Here is a 5,115-nt window from a genome sequence, read left to right on the forward strand (position 1 = left end):
CTGTGCTGGTCTGATTTAGGCCTGTGCTGGAAGTCTGGACTGTGCTGGTCTGACTTGGGCCTGCGCTGTGCTGGTCTGATTTAGGCCGCCTGTGCTGGTTTTTGAGTAGAAATGGCCTACACTGCTTCTCTTACTCTGGACACTATATCACAACAAGTAATCATTAGAAAGCAAAATTCAAATCTATTTAACACCATAATTGGAAACACAGATTATGAAAATAAACAGTTTGCTGATGGCTGACAGGTCAACAGCCAACATTTACCCTTACAGGTGAGATACTATGAAATTTCCTTTAGTTACCTTCCAAAATAGCCAGTTAGGCTGACTTTCCTCTCCTCCCCTCTTCCCACCATTTTCTATATGAGAAAGAGGGCAGAGATGCACTTGTATTGTGCATCATTAAACTAACATGGTCCACATAATCTAGCTAGCTAAATTTTCTAACTTGGTATCATAAGACATAAGATAACACATCACAAATTAACCTAGTTTTTTAGCTTTTTGAAAAGCATTTGCAGACCTGCTAGTGTTGGGATGTTTTTTTTTATTTAATGCTTTGTACCACAATGGTTTACACTCTCACCGCCATACAATTAAATTATTCATCATATAAATATGCAATGAAACAAAATTTAAAAAAAACCCAATATAATCATATATTCCTCATGTGTAAATTGCTTTGGATTAAAGCCTCTGCTAAATGAGTAAATGTAATTGTATTCTTGAGAAGAACTCTTTCAACGAAATATTGAAATAGGCTATAGCCTAGACAGCCGTTTGTGTGCATAATTTACATAATTCCTAAAAATCTGCTAGTAATTTCTTTTATTTTGTTGTTGGATTAACATAACACAGCCACTAACTTAATGTTAGCAGATGCACAATTCCTACTGTAAGCCATCCGATTTTATCTCAAATGTTGCATTTATTTAACACATAACAGACTATGTTTGATGCAAATACTCACCACGGTGGCCATTTTAATATATCTTTTTGTGAATTTGACCATTTAAGTGCTGTAACTTCGAAAGAAAACTCAATACTAGGGCACCCTGACATGACAGACAGCATTCTGTGCATGCGTAGATTGCTTACAGCATTGAGTTTGTCTGTGGCTTGTTGAACAGGCTAACGTTAACTTTAACTCCTTTTAAACATCACACAGGCACCGTCTTTGATTTTCTGATTTATGCATGCTTCTTTATCAAGCTAAAACGTTAATAACTTTAAGCAGTCCTGTGCTGATTGGGTATATTTTGCGATATACAAAACCATGATGAGAAAAAGGCATCATAATAAATCGTAAATTTAAATAACGACGGCAGAAGAGAGTGTAATTCCCGGTAGCTTTGGGCACACTTAAATAAAATACCATAAAGATGTACTTTATGCAAGTTTTTACCTAAAAAATGTTTTATTTCTGCTTTTATTTCAGGAAAAGTTTAGGCGTCCTTTCAAAAATGCCATTTGGAGACCTGGTAACCAAATGACCAAATGAGTCAACACTACAAATGCTGTTCAGAAATAGTTTTTTCTTGTGTGTTATGGTGGGCAGAGCAGTTCTGAATTGATATACATATATGCATTATGTAGTTTTGCCTCATTTGGTCATTTGGTTACCAGGTGTCCATTTGGAGTCTCCAAAATGGTTTTTTTGAAAGGACGCCTAGACTTTTTTTTTAAATAAAAGCTTACAGAAACTACATTTTTGGGAGTATCATCTTCAAATTGGAATCAAAATATGGTCCGACATTCAGCTTTATCGTTATGGTGTTTTCAGGCCTTTGGCATCAAAGCCTCATCCATTTTTCCCTTAGTGAATTTCATTCAAAGAGTCACTTTCATGTACATTTTACCTTGTTTTACTCTGCTGCTATACTAATTTTGAGTTATTATTACTCCAGAGTAACAAAGGTTCAAGTGTCTAGTTTCAAACAAAACCAGATATATAAATATAGACCATAGGGTTCAAGAGCTACAGACATTTTTATTTGGGTATGTCGTTTTTCAGAAAATGCTCAAAAATAGGGGCGCATAGTAAGTGGTTAAAACAAATTTCAAATACTTTTATTAATCTTAACGGACTGCTTCAGCGAGACACCATCTTCAGTCGTCAATCCATGAACACTCAATCGCTGCGGACGCTCAATAATATGAGGCGCCGGGCTGGACAAAAGTGAAGTTCGCGAGAGAGGCCGAGTGTGTCCGAGAGAGAGCGACAGTGCGCGAGAGAGACCGAGTGCGTCCGAGAGAGAGAGAGTGAGTTGTTCTGTGGTGTAAAACGCAATGCTATTATCCTGCAATTTCCACGATGTTTAAGGAGTCATTTGGTATATTATTTGGTACAAATTTTGCTCCAAACCTAATCTAAGTAAGAGTCAGGAACATAAGATGGATTTGGAGCAGGGCTGGCACTGAACTTGCACTGGAATCTGAAAGAAAGTGGATCTCCTGAAACAGCATTGGGCACCCCTAATGTATTATGTGCCTTTCATAGAAATAGTCATATTTTTTTTCCACTTATTTAGTTAAATATAATACCATTTTGTTGTATTCGGATTCATGCTACTCTAAACACAGACTTCATATTAGGTGTCGTGATAGAGTAAGAAATGCCTTGCATAAAATGTCCATTGTTTTTTTCTACTTATTTAAACTGACATTTCTAAAGGTCTCAAAATTTGAAAAATTGTGTAATGTCTAAGAATTTTCTTGACTTTGAATGAATGCAACTCCAAATCGCTACAGTAAAGCGTCTTTATATAATGGGTGCACATAGTATGGGAGGTTTTTACTTATTACAATGGATAATTCTTCAGTTTTACAACTCCATAAGTGAAATAATTGCATACTCCTTGAAAATGATACAGTGAAATGTTTTTCTTTGATTTCACATATGAACAATTCCAGCGTTATGGACGTGACATTTGCAGTAAAAACTTGAAATATAAATTCTCAGAGAATGTAAATGTTAACAATATACTGAAACATCTGTTTATATTTTTCTAAACCCCTAACCATAGAGTTTAGGCATCAGAAAAAAACTGTCTATGCACGTGTTTTATATTTTAAATCAGGCAAATATGCATGCATTATGGACGTGACAAAAAAGGTCTCGAGTTTTTGGGAGTCGACATACTTTGTAGAAATTCTGCGAATTCAAATGCACAAGCCAAAAGAAATAATACCAGCCGAAAGGATAAAGGTTGTCTCTCCATGGAACATACATTTTTTATTTTATTTTGTTTTTCATTTTTGCATTTATGCAAAGGAAAAACCATAGTTACGGACGTGACAGATCTGAAATTGACACTTGTCTGACTCGGTTAAAGTTTTTAAAGCATTTTATCTGATTTGCCCGAGATCTAATTGTGGGTCTCTGTTGGGAATTTCTGTGTGAAAAAGATGTCCAAAAAAAAGGTGAGCATAAAGTACATACAGTATTTTCATTTATTGTTTAATGTGAACATCTTTAAGAAATACTTGAAAGATAAATAATTAAGAACATGAACTTTTTTACATAGGCCAACATTTGTAACTGACTAGCGTTGAGGATTTTGTAGCAACAAGAGCTCTGTAAAACAGATGTCCAAAAAAGGTGAGCATACAGTATATTGATCACTGTTATGAGCATGAATCATTGTGAATAAGAAACTTACAAAATATTAATTAATAAAGTTAATTCACTGTAGACATAAAGTCAAATTAATTGATTGTAGTCAGTCTTTACTTTTTACATGTTATTAAATATTGTAAAGATGAAATGATCAAATGTAAAACATCAATCAAGGCAAAACAAACATGCAAAACATCAAATAAATGAGTACAAATGTGATTAATTCGATGACTTTTTTTTCTTTTCTCTTTCTATTCTGCAAAGACTGCCTCTGCAAAGTGATACCTCCCTCTGTTGTCTACTTTTGGGTTGAAAGTCTCAATCACTTGGTCAGGTGTCACCCAAGCTTTATCTTCCATCACAGGTAAGATGTACACTAATCCAGCACTGTCATTCCTTCTTAAGAACCTTATTTCCAGTGCCTCCTGCTCTCGGTTATTAACAAGTCCGACAAACTGCCTGAATGATTTGTTTGCCTTGAATTTGACCAAGACACAGTCTCCAGTTTTGATGTTCTTTGCAGCTGTTGACTGATGCTCAGAGGACTGGTGTTCGGGACTTTCAGCAGACGTGATTTCCGAGAGCAGAAATGTATGGACACCAGACTGTTCTGCCTTGGAGTAGATTTTGTGACGCACTTTTCCCCAGGAGACTGGCTCCATGTGATGTACTGATTGAGTGCCTGGAACAGCTGAGGTAATGGCCCATCTCTCATTTAGCTTATGATGCTGTATAAAATCTGCAATTTCGTTGGATGCAATGAGTTTTATGTTGATGTTTGGGCAACTCTTCCTTGCAGAAGCTACAAATGAAGCAGCATCTGTCACAAGAACTGCCTGTCTGCAGAGGACATCAGTGTTAACTGCATGCTTCACAGTTGCTCCCACACCATCCACTGCACCTTTGCTGTGGCTTGTGGCAAAGAAGTGCCACTGTACTCTTAAAGCTGGAAACAGCTCCTTGAATGTAGTTGACATGAAACACCAGATGAACTTGTTCTCAAACTGAGAAGAAGCTCCATCACTAAATATGTGCATCTCTTTCATTGCAGGATGTTTCATTTTAATGTCCTCCACAATCTTGGAGAGGAAGGTTGCCACAGACCTCTTGTGGTGTTCCAGGCTGTCGCTCACTATGGCATATGACTCAGGATCTCCATCAGACCACAGGACTGAGGGAAACACTGTGACTTGCTTCTGATGCCAGTGTGCCGACTGGATCTGGTCTTGGTAGGCAGCGGTGTAATTTTCGGCAAAATCTACCAGCAGCACCGCATTTTCCTGGTCTGTTTTTGACTGCAGTTTTATGGCCTGGAAAAATCCACTTTGCTGTTTTTTAACAAAACAGTGATGCACAATTTTCTTAAGACAGTGGCTACAAAATTTAAGTACATCACCTAGTGTGCCACTCTTTTGGACCTTATTTGGCAGCCCTTCTGTTGTTTCCCATGCATACCAGGTCATCTTAATTTGGTTATCTTCTTCTGGGATGTTACA

General features: G+C 37.0%; 1 long non-coding RNA gene across 2 annotated transcripts; it reads left to right on the top strand.

Annotated features, from left to right (window-relative positions):
• The first annotated feature begins 3,442 nt into the window (after positions 1-3,442).
• On the top strand, positions 3,443-4,885 carry LOC107693006 (uncharacterized). Of its 2 annotated transcripts, XR_001634696.1 has the most exons (5): positions 3,443-3,601; positions 3,884-3,983; positions 4,143-4,315; positions 4,419-4,585; positions 4,671-4,885. It is a non-coding gene; the product is annotated as an uncharacterized LOC107693006 (long non-coding RNA). The 2 variants fall into 2 exon arrangements; XR_001634695.1 differs by having other exon boundaries at positions 3,445-3,601; positions 4,419-4,885.
• The last annotated feature ends 230 nt before the right edge of the window (positions 4,886-5,115 follow it).

This window comes from Sinocyclocheilus anshuiensis, unplaced genomic scaffold, assembly GCF_001515605.1.
Source record: "Sinocyclocheilus anshuiensis isolate Anshui unplaced genomic scaffold, SAMN03320099.WGS_v1.1 scaffold1481, whole genome shotgun sequence".
NCBI classification, from domain to species: Eukaryota; Metazoa; Chordata; class Actinopteri; order Cypriniformes; family Cyprinidae; genus Sinocyclocheilus; species Sinocyclocheilus anshuiensis.